We start from the raw sequence: 12,934 nt of genomic DNA on the forward strand, positions 1-12,934 counted from the left end.
CAGATGTTCAGCTTCTTAAAATTTTGCTTGAATTATCCAGATTAGCCTTCCAGTGGATGAACTGGCTATTTAATACAACAGATGTGGCAGGCTTTGTGAACAAATGGGTCACAAACAAATGCTGAACGGCACGAAATCTTTGCAGCAATGGGCACATGTTTTACCATATATGTTCTAAACAAAAAGGCAAAGATCCAAACATGCAAAACCTTATGGTTACATTTTTCCTTCTCTAACCTAATTAAGCCCTTAATAGTATAGCTAGATTTAAAGGAGGTCTGCATAGCAATTTAATGTCTCCATTATAAAGGGTTGAAAAGATGCTAAAATGGATAGAATAATCAGCTCTATCAGTTCTATTAATTTCTAGCCCCCCTTTTGCTTCTGCTTTAGACCCCTGACACCAATTATGCAAATTTGCTCACACAGAGCCTGGTTGCTTTTGCATTGTAATTTAAATGTAGGTGTCTTATGAAGACAAAAGGAAATGCATTGTCCTTTTCAAAATTTAGAATTTGAAGGGATTCACTGATTTTGTTCCTGTCGAATTACCAGGCAGCTGGAGAAACAGCTGGACCAGTTTCTGAACATCAACAAAAAACCTCAAGTCTGAATTACAATAGGGGTTTTTATCAGAATTTTATAGTATTGTTTAATAAATGCAAAACACACTTTACTAGTAATTGGCTTCTTTCCTGTTTACATTAGCAAATGTGTTATGAAGATGGAGCCAAATGCACTAAGATTTGCTTGATACACTGAGAGAAATCAATTTGGACTTTATTTTAAGGACTACAGAGTCCATTTTGAAGGAGGATCTAAAGAGCCCTTACCTAACCTGTCTTAGTTTCTTAGGGGCAGTATGTTTATTGGTCCTTCAGAATTGCTTAGGTTCAATACCCAGTTCTATTAACTGTGTGACCTTTGGTAAATTACTCAACCTCTCTGTGTTTTAATTTTCTCATTTGTAAAACTGGGGATAAAAAAGTGCCTACTTCATTGGGTACTTGTGAGAATTAAATGATTAGTTTCTATGAAGCACTTAACACATTGCTTAGCATACAGTAAGCATCATTAGTCATTATTATACCCCCAAATACAAAAATATGTTTTCCTAAAATTTTAGCCAGTGGAATTAAATTATTCCAATTAATACAATTTAATTTTTTTTTAAGTGAAGGTGCTGGGGATTGAACCTAGGACCTCATGCATGCTAAGCATGCACTCTACTGCTGAGCATACCTACCCCTCTTCAATTAATGCAATATTGTTTCAAACCCAGTTAATGACTCAAAAGTAGAGAAATAGACATATGTCTGCCTCTTTACAGGCAGATCAGTGTGGATAAGTAATGGTGTAGAGTCATGTATATTCAAGCTGCCTTGATCTCAAAGATCAGGCTCCTACTTCCTTATGAGAACCACATTCTTCTCAGTAGGTTGGTTCGTTGGCTGTCCTATCTTAGGACGGGGCCAGCATGTTCCAGTTAACTATAAGTGGACAAGGTACACTGGGTCAAGATGGGTACAAGGTGGAGCCAGCTGCAGGTTCTGGGAGGAAATCCTTGCCTCACTGGTACACATCAGAAGGGCAAGAAATAGGGAAGTGAGGGTATCTTGGGAAAGCAGCTGATGAGAAATGACTCAGTTTTAGAAAGTTTTTCTGAGGTGGATATCACAGTGCTGGGTGTTCCAGGAGAGGGAGTGTTCAGAGATCTGCTGTTTGCATGGGGGATATAGACCAATAGCAGCATATTAGGCCCTTTCTCAGAGGGAGGGACTGTGATTTTTTTTGGTGTATCAAGACAAGGGAGCAAATTAAAGGAACCTAAAGGAATTCAGATTCCAGAAGTAGGGGCAAGATCTCACCAATCAGACAGACTCTGTGTCAGAAATGGAGCATGTGACCAAAGCCATAGCAGTAATGGTAAATTACACTGGTTGTTGGGATAAAGATTGGTCAGGATGGTCCTAGGGGTGGGTTGGGTAGAATGTTCATGTCCAGTGGGCCCACCTATACGGATAAGGATAAAAAAGGCTGGAAGGGGGAGGGAGAAAAGAACACCAGGATGTTTATGAGGGAGTGAAGCAGTTCTTTAGACAGTTTCTTTTGTCTTCTAAACTTTGAGTCACAGAAAGCACTATTGAAATTCTGGACATTTTCTCAATGGAAGAATGGTGGTCTTTAAGAATGTCTTACATCAGCTTGGGCAACACCTGAACTATATTCCCTGTGTAACTCCTACATTTCTCCTGGCTATAAACTCCAAGAGATTAGACATTCTCTCTCTCCCTTTCTCCTTTTCTCTCTCTCTCTCATGTCCTTGAAGAACCTGCTTCGTAGCATGCAAGGAAGAACTAGACTTATTTAGTATGGCATAAAAATCTACTTTGAAAAATCACATTTTATGATTAACAGATTAGGGGAGCAGAATGGCTTTTGGAATCAGAATTGCACTAGTTGCAGAGGAAAATGATCTGTGAGAGTTAGATGCTGGTCAAATATCCTTGTGGTTGATCTTGGATTAATAAACCCCGCTAACAATCACTCATCATAACTACTTCTTGTTGCAGAAAAAAATTCCTCATCATATCTACCATCTTACCCTGTTGTCTGAATTATGTAGGTAGATAAACTGAACACGTGGGAATCAGAGACTAAGTGCATTGGTTATCCCATTAGCACTTGCTGAATGATTGAGGTGCTCAGTGTGCATTACAAGATGATGATGATGACAATGGTTAGCAATGAAGGAAGAAAAGGAAAAGGAAAGGGACAGAGAAAGGCAAGAAACAGCTGTAACTCTAAGGCAATTGGCTTACTAATCACTGCTGCTGAAGTGATCACAAAACATTGTTTTCAGTTATTCAGAGGCTGGTTCTCCAGTTTGTGTATCATCTCAGGTTTTTGCTTCAGTTGTCTCCTTCCACTGATTGCCCTTTGGTCATCCATTTAGTGTCTATTAATCCACAGAGAAGATGAGGGAACAAAAAAGATTAATGTTACCTAAAACTTTCTCAGTGTTTTTTTTTCATTTCATTCTCATAGCAACTCTGTAAGAGAGGAACTATCATTCCTATCTTACAAATAAGAAAACTAAGGCTTTGCATAGTCCCGAAGTCACAGAGCTAGTGTGGAGCAGAGCTAGAATTTGAACCATAGGTTCTCCCAGGTAAAGCCTATGCTCTTACCTTATGTTTGCCTGCTTCTCTGCTATTCAGACTTCCAGCTTGTTTCCAGTCACTATAAATTTTCCCAGTGCTTTATAGTTTACAAATGTTCTCAGACTCTCTTTTTTCCTTTTCTTTCTTTCTTTCTTTCTTTCTTTCTTTCTTTCTTTCTTTCTTTCTTTCTTTCTTTCTTTCTTTCTTTCCTTCCTTCTTTCTTTTCTTTTCTCTTCTTTCTTTCTTTCTTTCTTTCTTTCTTTCTTTCTTTCTTTCTTTCTTCTTTCTTTCTTTCTCTCTCTCTCTCTCTCTCTTCTCTTGAGTGTAGATGTGCACCACATTCATTTATTTTATTAATTTTCTTCTTGTATCTTTGAGGTTCTTAAGCCTCAAGATGCCCCTGGGCTGCAATGTTTAAGTTTAGTTTTTAATTTTATTGAAATTAATTGTACATGTAGTTTAGGATTCAAACAGTTCTATAAGGCCTATTATAGAAAACAGCAACTTGCTAGGCCCTGATTTTCTCATCCCCTCCCCCAGAGGCAATAACTTTTCAGCTATTTCAGCTATTTCTTTTGGTAGTTATCTCAGTATTTCTAAAAATATATTTATATTGCTACTTTTTGATTTAATTAAAAACAGGTTTTCTTTGAAAGATACATTAACTTTCAACTACCTCAACCCCAGTCTACTGCAATCATTCTTCCAATATAGTTGTATCTTCATGTTGGTTAAATCAAATCAATGTTTATATTACTATGGCTATGTAAATGCTTATATACCATGATTATCTTCCCTTTTTGTTTTTTCCTGGAGTTATAGATGCTTTGTTTTATTTTTTACTTACCTTGTTTTAATGTAATTATCACTACCTCATAACCAAATTCTCTCCCAAAGGTGTATTTCTTTTCAATATAGTCTGTCAGTGTTAGGCAGTCTATCACTTTCACCTTCTTTGAAACACCTGAGAGCCTTTTGATTTTATCCATTTTGACTTTGATTTTTCTCTAGACTTGCTTCACAGCTGTCAATCTAGGACCAAATTTCACCATTACTCTGAGAGTTTACATGTCTTTTTCTTGTGTTAGATCTCATTTCCAGGATCCTATATATATTAGTCAGCTTTTGATGCTTTCTTCTTTTTTCTTTTTGTTTTTTTGAGTAATGATTCCAAAATTTCAGTGGCTAACAACAAAAATATTTTATTTCTCACTTTGTCGAGATAACCCCTGTGGGTTGGCCACAACTCTGGTCTATGCTAGCTTCTTCCCAGGACCCAGAAACAGTCTTGATCTAGCCCATACCAATGTCTTGAGAGTGAAAAGAGCCATGATATCCACCATTTCCTCTTACATTTCATTGTCCAAATCAAATCAATGGCCAAGTTTGATGTCAGTGGGGTGGGGAGTAAAATTATAGTTCTGATAGAGAGGAGCAGGGAATATTTTGAACACATAACACAAATTACTATGTGTCCCTGTTTCTTGGTTTTTCTGTCCTCCACTAGCTTCCTGAGGAAGGGTGCGTAAGAGTTAAATTTGTTGAGATCTTGTATGTCTAAAATACTTTTTACCCAATTGATAGTTAACTTGGATATAGAATTCTAGATTGAAATCATTTTTTCCTCAGATTTTGCAGGTATTGCTCTGCTATCTTCTTGATTCCAGTGTTGCTATTGAGAAGTCCGCTGTAATCCTAACGCTTGTTTGTAAGTTTTTTTCCTTTCTGGAAGGTTAATTTGTACCTAGTGTTCTGAAATTTCACAGTGGTGTGTCTTGGTGTGGATTTGTTTCTATACATTGTGCTGGACACTTGGTAGATTCTCTAAATTTGAAAATTTATGTCCTTCAGTTTAGAAAGTTTTCTTGAATTACTCCTTTGATAATTTCCTGTTCTCCACCTTTTCCCCTCCTCTTCCTATTCACTTTTATTTTTCATGTCTCCTATTTTATTTTACATTTATAAAGGTTCTTCTTAATTCTCTGAATGTGTGTGTGTGTGTGTGTTTTCCTTTCCTAAATGGCATTCTGTACTTATTTAAGGAATGCCATATCTTCTCTTATCTCTATTAGGATATTTACTAATAATCTGAAATTTTAATTTTTCCTGATCAGTCTTTTCATCCTTCAAGTTGTCTGTTTCCTTTTTGTTTTGGTCTCTACATTCTACATTAGAGGAATTAAATTCCTTAAATTTCTGGTGACCCCACCCCCAGTTCAGAAACTCTATTTGCTCTCTCCAGAGAATTACCCTCCGACAAATGGAGAAGAGAAATCTGCTGGCTGCACAGAGTCAGGGAAGGGAACTGCTTCTTAAATGGACTTTCTAAGAATCTTCCTGTTTTCAGTTCTGTCTCTACTTCCTGAAGAACCTGTTGCATCAATTTCTAAATATTTTGTGGGTTCTACACACAAATCAGATTGCTTCTCAGCTTTCCCCTCTGCTGGATTTGGATTCAGCTTTCCTGGGTCTGCTCAATTATAACTCATCCATATGCTTTCCGGTTCCCAAAATGTTATTACTGTGGTTCGTCTCCATTCATGTTGGTCTTGTAGGTTTATGTTTTTTAAAAATCACTTACTGTTGTCTTCATAAATTTGGAGCAAAAGTAGAGGTAAATGCATATGCTCAACCTGCCATTTTTAAGCGGAAGTCTTATGACTCTGAGAACAACAAGGGAAGAAATTATCATCCCCAATTTACAAACAAGAAATGGAATTCAAGTGACTTGCCAAGATTACACAGCATATAATGCTGGATCTAGGACTTGTATTCATTCTGGTCTTTTGACTACAAGTTCAATGCTCTTTTCACTAAATTCCTAAAAAAAAAAAAAAAGGCTATATAATGTAGTTGTTAAAAGCACAGTCTTTGGCACCAGAGATTGGGGTATGAGTCCAGATTTTGCCTCTTGATAGCTGTATTCTTTCAACAAATTGTTTAGCCTCACTACAGTGAAAGTTCCTCATTTCTAAAGGGGGGATGATATCAATAGCACAACCTCACCATCGTGTGATGAGGATTCAATTAGATAATATATGTAAAGTACCCAGCAGAGCTTCTGGCATATAGTGAGTTCCCCCTTATTACTATAATGGAAAAATTGAAATGATAAGATATAATAATGATTTGCAGTTTTAATTAACTGAACTATGTCCAGGGAAACTTTTAAATTAATTCTGCAGGCACTTACTGAATAATTAGCATGTGCACGGTGGAATGTTTATTCTTCCTTTCTCTTCTGTTTGAATCTCTTTATGAAAATATCTTTGATTAACAACTACACCAAACCTAGTTGAGCTTAGATGACAAATTTCTGAGTAAAGATAGAAGAATTAGGCAGGTTCACAAATATTTCTGTAACACCAATACCTCATAAAATGAACAATAATAGCAAAAATGCATTTTCAAAGCCCAAAATTCACCAGCAGGTACAACATGGTAAAGAGTGAAACCTTACAAACAAATGACTTTTTTTTTAAAGGTGACCAATAAGAGAAACAATATTCTGGTGTGGTCAGGTGTGGATTCTCACCCAGACCTTAATCTTCAGACGTTAGATTGAGAGGGAAAAAAGGTAGGGGGTTTGACAACATTCTGAGTTCTCCCCCAAGCCTTCACTAATTTGTGAAGAATTCTGAGAGTGTAGCTAAGCAACCCTGGAGAGGGTGAAGAAATGGGGAAATCTGAGAAAATTGTTTTAGAATGGAATCCTCCATGTACCACCATGGGACCTCAGCAGAGACAGTAAGGACCTCCAGAGCTTTCCACTTCTGGGGTAACCAGGCTGAGCAGAAGAGCTGATACAAATTACACAAGAGTGTAACATACCTGTGGCTGCTTAGATTGGGCTGGGATTAGCCATTTAACTGAATCTCACAAGGCAGCCTAACTAATAAGGGCAATACTCAGTCCCACCTTTCCTCTTTTCCTCCTTTTATCCTACATCCTCATGTTAGAGAAAATTGGTGAGAAAACAAGTCCAAATGAGGGTAAGAAAAACTGGCATACATCAGAGCAAACTGAAAGTCTGAAGAGTCTGTACATGCTAAGCATGAACTGGATGAAATATAATGACATGACTACTATTCAAGCATGGTAGGAAGAAACCTGATTTTTGAAAGACAGGTGAATCTACTTTAGATGAAAACAACTGTTAAAGAAAAAGCAGAGCTGAACAGTAAGTTAAAGTGGTTAAAAACAGACTTTATTCAGAAAAATGATTGCAATTAAGGAAAAGAGACCTCAGTATAGAACTGGGCTCAGTTCTGAATACAGCAAGGAAAGGTGAAAATTTATAGCCAAGGAACAGGATGGCGATTGGAGGGGTGGTGTGGGAGTCAGTGGATAAAAATTACTAAGAAGAAACATCAGAGATTAGCGGGGATTCTGGCTAAACCAACCTAACAAGATTCTTGCTGAAGGCAGACCAAGGTGATCAGACATGGGGGATGGTAGGGAGTGAGAAATTTGGTAAGACATTGAGGATGAGCAGATGTTGAGTTTGGGGGGTTCTGGCTAAACTGACTTAACAAGATTCTTGCTAAACTTGGGTGATACAAAGATAGACAAAAGTGCAAAAGATGGTAAAAGGTCGAAAAGTCAAGGCCTAGTTGGGAAGGGGATTCAGAGGAGCCAGACTAAAGATTGGTCAAGGACAACTCTCTGTCACAACCCATAGAAGTATATTCCTTAAGAATGTTTTGTGGTATAGACCCAGTAAGAAATAATACTCAGTACAGTAAGATACCCAAGATGAGACATTAAACAATAGAATGATTGAGAACCAAAATAATATCATTACAGATCATATAAATAAATTTCAACAGCAAGGGACAAAATAGACTTGGCTGAAAATCAGGTTAATAGCATGGAGGAAAGACTTGGGACAATCGCAATGAATAAAGGGCGAAAAGGCATAGAGGTTTAAGAATTTAAAAGAAATGAAAGATACAGTCAAATATGATCCAATATTGGGCTAACTGGTGTCCTGGAGGAAGAGAACCCAACAAATTAAAAATAATAAGCCACCCATCTTACACCAGGGAAAAGATTTAGAGCAAAACAGAGATATTCTGATTACATTCTTAAATTTCAGGCTAACTATATAGATCCTTCAGGCACCTTGAAAGAAAAAAAAAATCACCTGTAGGGGAAATTTGGACTCATCTCAGACTGCTCCATAGCAAATGACAAGAAATAAAGACATAGGATCCATGGCAACAAAATTCTGAGAGAAGGAAAGTGAAGAAAGTGTGAGCCACAAGTAGTGTTTCTGTTCAGGTATTTATTCAAGTATAAAGGCAACAGGCAGACAAAAAAAAAAACAAAAAACAAAAAAACAAAACAAAACAAAAACTCAGGGAATGTGGCCATTAACCATTCTTGAACAAACTACTTAGCAAAGAAATCCCACCTACCAGGATGTGAATAAAAATAAAAAACCCAGGAAAGATGATGCTAGGACAAAAGGATTGGTGGTTAGCACTGGATCCATTTGAATACAGAAATGAGACTTCACAATTAGAGTCAATATGGTTGTCAAAAGCTGTAAATGTTATAAACTCTGACAAGTAGAGATAATATGTCACAAAAATTGGGAGTTGGAGTACAGAGGGTGGAAGGAAGTATAATAATGTTAATTATCTTATTTTGCAGAGCAAGTAGTTAATTGACACTATTAATCAAGAAATATGGTGGGGATAGCTCAGTGGTAGAGCATATGCTTAGCATGCATGAGGTCCTGAGTTCAATCCCCAGTACCTCCATTAAAAAAAATATGGGCTGTTTTGATGTCTTCTTGTTTATATATTTTCTTTGCCCATATTTTTAAAGGCTATTTCTCACATCTTTGCTGCTTTTCCCCTTTATATCTTTTTTTAAACCAGTGTGCATTGCATTGAATATTAATCAACATAAACTGAATACTTAATAAATGCTGTTGAAGTAATTTTGCAGATTGCACAGGACTGTAAATTCTATGAGGATTGGGAATATGTTTTATTCATCTTTGAATTCTCTTAGCACCTGGCATAGGGACTTGCATATAGTGATCATCAGTTAATTTTTTTTGGAATAAATGAGTTAATTTGCTTTGTTTCATATACATTTTGTTGCTAGAACAATGGCTGAAGACTGGCTGGAAATATAAGGAAAATGAACCATAATTGGAAAATATGATAAAGCCTGTCACCCACATCTGAGAGGTGTATTATAGATGCTTCTGATGCCTCATTAAAGACATTCTATTGTTTTCAGAATGCATTTTCCTCCAGTAAATAATCTCCGCTTGCTCTAATTTAATCATTCATATTGCTATCAAAATGAGTATTTCCAAATACAGATCTGATCCTGTCACTTCTCTGCTTAAAAACCTCCCCTGCCCTCCTATTGTCTAAAACAGACTCTAAATTTTCAAGCATGGCATTGAAAGTCCTATATAATATGGCCTCAGTCCATCTCTTCCCAGCCAATGCACCTCACATGTTATCCATCTAGGGATACTTGCAATTTTTAGAATATACTATACATTTGTGCTTCTATGTCTTTGCTTATGCTGTTTCCTCTACTTAAAGTGGCACTTCTCATCCCATATCCTTCTCTTCTCCTGCTGTCTGCAACCATCATGATACCACTGCATTCCTTAAGACCCAACTCAAATGCCTTCTCTGTTAGACTTCACTGTATCTCATGCTTAAATAATTGTACTATTTGTTGTTCTCTTACAGTACTTTGCTCATACCCCATGTATTATATTATAGCTAATTGTACATACATCTAATATTCTCTTTTAGATTGTGAACTTCTCAGTTTGTATATTTCCTTTCCCATATTCTTTGGGCTGTGTCTTATGTAGTCTAGAAAGCTGTCACAGAGTATGTGCTTGACACAAAATAAATGCTCAATAAATGCAGTTTGCTACTTAAAAAGCACATGTATTTCTTATATTTTCACATAAAAATACTTCTTTTAAGTATTTAAATAAGGGCTAAACTGAAAATCCTAAGGGTTGGTAGAAGGTAGAAAAGCTGTTCTCTCCATAGAAAACAAATTTATGGTTACCAAACCTGAAAGCTGGGGGGAGGGAAAAATTAGAAGTTTGGGATTAACAGATACACACTACTATATATAAAATAGATAAACAAAAAGGGTATACACTTACTGGATAGCACAGGGAAATACATTCAGTATCTTGTAATAACCTATACTGGAAAAGAATCTGAAAAAGAATACACACACATACATCTGAATCACTTTGCTGTACACCTGAAACTAACACAACATTGTAAATCAACTATACTTCAATAAAAAAACAAGAAAAGAAAAACCGTTTCTTAAACTGTAGGTGGTATTCTGTGCTGATAAAAGAGAAGAATTGAACATTTCTTCAGAGGTAAACTGTTCTGGGAAAACTCCAGGAATTGTTTAACTCCTCAAATTAAAGCAAGCATACATGTATTACTCTTGGAAAATTGTATTGTAACCATTAACCTGCATCGTAGATGCTTTAGACTGAGAAGCAGGGCTCCTTTGGATATGCAAATCTTTGTGTTTGGAGCAGGAGCACTGCTCCCCTCCAACATTGATGCAGAAGAGGACAGAACTGTTTCTTTTCTCTCTGTTGATTTAGACCATACATGTGTCAATATATTGTTGTTTCTGTAGAGATGTGGATGTCCTTCTTTGAACCCTTGCTCCTTAGGAGAACAGAAGCAGAGATCTAAAGGATACAGGAAAGCAAAGACAGGCATGATCCTTACTGCTTCCTGGAGAAACAGTCATGCAAATATACTGAACTGGCTTTGGTGAGGCTCTTCCTTGTAAAGACTGAGGACCACATATGAAGACTGAATAACTCAATCTTTGTGAGAAATGGGCTGATATTGGACAGTTATGCTCTAAAGTGATCAGAGGTCAAGGTCATACCCCTGGGGCTGGAAGGTGGGATTTCCTCTGAAGGAGTAGATATTCCCGTGGTCAGTCGTCCTTAGGGAGAAGCTGCCCCTGGGACAGAAAATGGGACTTTGAAAGTAGACCTTAAACTGGGTGAGGATAGTTGTTTTCTTCTCTGAGTTTTACAGTGGTTGGGCCTGGATGCTCAAGACATGGGCAAGGGAACTCTTGATTGAGAGGTGAGTTACACGGACCCAGCCATATGGACCCAGGCTGGAAGTTCAACAGTAAGGCAAGCCTGTTCTAGTCCATAAGGACTTGTAGAGTAGCCATATCATACCTGCAGATTGTTCTAGATTATTCTTTCTAATATTGTTATATAATCCTGGCCTTAGCCATGTGGTGAGGAGACTTTGGTGAGAAGGGCCTGTGTTTTTGATGTCCTGGTGAAGGGAGGGCAGTGCCCCTTCCTGCCAAATCGCAAGGCAATGCTAATGATTACATGGGCTGGAGAGAGCTCAGTGTCCCAGAACTTCCGGGTATGGGGACAGCTGAAGCAGAGGCAGGAGTAGTTCATTTATTTTAGGAATATGTGGGTGACAGGACCTCTCCTGGGGACTTGACCATTGTAGAGAAGGGGGGAAAACTCTAAAGGGGACTGATATCCTGGTAGTTTAGAAGGTAGTTGTAGTTGAGGATTTTATTTTAAATATGAACTTTATACTCAAAAACTCATGAAAGCTATGACACTCCGATTCTCAAGGGCGTAGGAGGCCTTTTATTGAACAAAACCTTTCCATCCTCAGCATCCTGCTCCATAGACTTGAGAAAAACAAAGGTAAACAAAATAGTCCTCAGTTTGAATTTATATGAGCCCTTTCTTTTTAGTTCCCCTTAGGCCTCTGTTCTCAAGCCTTGTTGTAGTGACATACATGTAATCAGAAACTGATAGATTCTCATTTTTCTTCCATTATTTGTCCATTCTCTGTTTTCTTCACAAAGTGTTCTGTGTCAGAGAGTAAGGAAAGGTTTGATGCTCTTTCTGGATAATATGGGTAAGCATGATGAATATCTGACTGGTCTTTCATTGGGATGAGCATCTAAGTTGACATGATTTTCTTAGGCTGAGCAGGAATGTTACTTAATGCATTGGCTTAGAAGCCACAATCTTATCCTTGTTGATTGCATCTATGGTCATACTTTGAAAAAAGACTTCATTCAGTTCCAAAGAGCTTTTCTGGACTCATGGTGCTTTGCCTTTTTATTCTAAAAGCTGCTTATTTGCATAACCTGTTAAAGATGCTTCTCTACCACCAGGCTACCAATCTTTCTCTAGCTTTTTGGATTTTTTTTTCTTATTCTTGTAGATTTATATCAAATAGCAACTTTTCCTTCAACAAAAGTTCTGCCTGTCTAAAATGTTTCATTATCTTCTCCCAACTACACAACAAAGCTGAGCTTTGTAGAAAATCACTTTGATATAGTAATACTTGCACTTGTCTCCAAGACCTTCCTGATATTCTTAGTTTCTTCACAGACCTTCCCTTGGGGTTTAGATGCGGTAAAATATCTGTCAATTCCATTTACTTCATTTAACAAACATTTATTGAGTATCTCTTATGTTGCAAGCACCAGGCTACCTGCTGGGGCTATAAACAGCTGGTTTTATGGCTAGAAAACTTGGCTCACTTGTTCTAGTTTCTTAACTTACTCCTCCAAGATTGTATTGAAAAGAAGCACCCCCTCTTCTGGCTATTAAATGCTACAAGGGAGAATGCAACTAATAAGGAGAGCAATCCAAGTTACTAGGTGATAAGCAATCCAAGGTACAAAGAAGGGTGGTCATATGCAAAAATTGGGATAAATCCTGGACTCCA

This window comes from Camelus dromedarius, chromosome 5, assembly GCF_036321535.1.
Source record: "Camelus dromedarius isolate mCamDro1 chromosome 5, mCamDro1.pat, whole genome shotgun sequence".
Lineage (NCBI taxonomy): Eukaryota > Metazoa > Chordata > Mammalia > Artiodactyla > Camelidae > Camelus > Camelus dromedarius.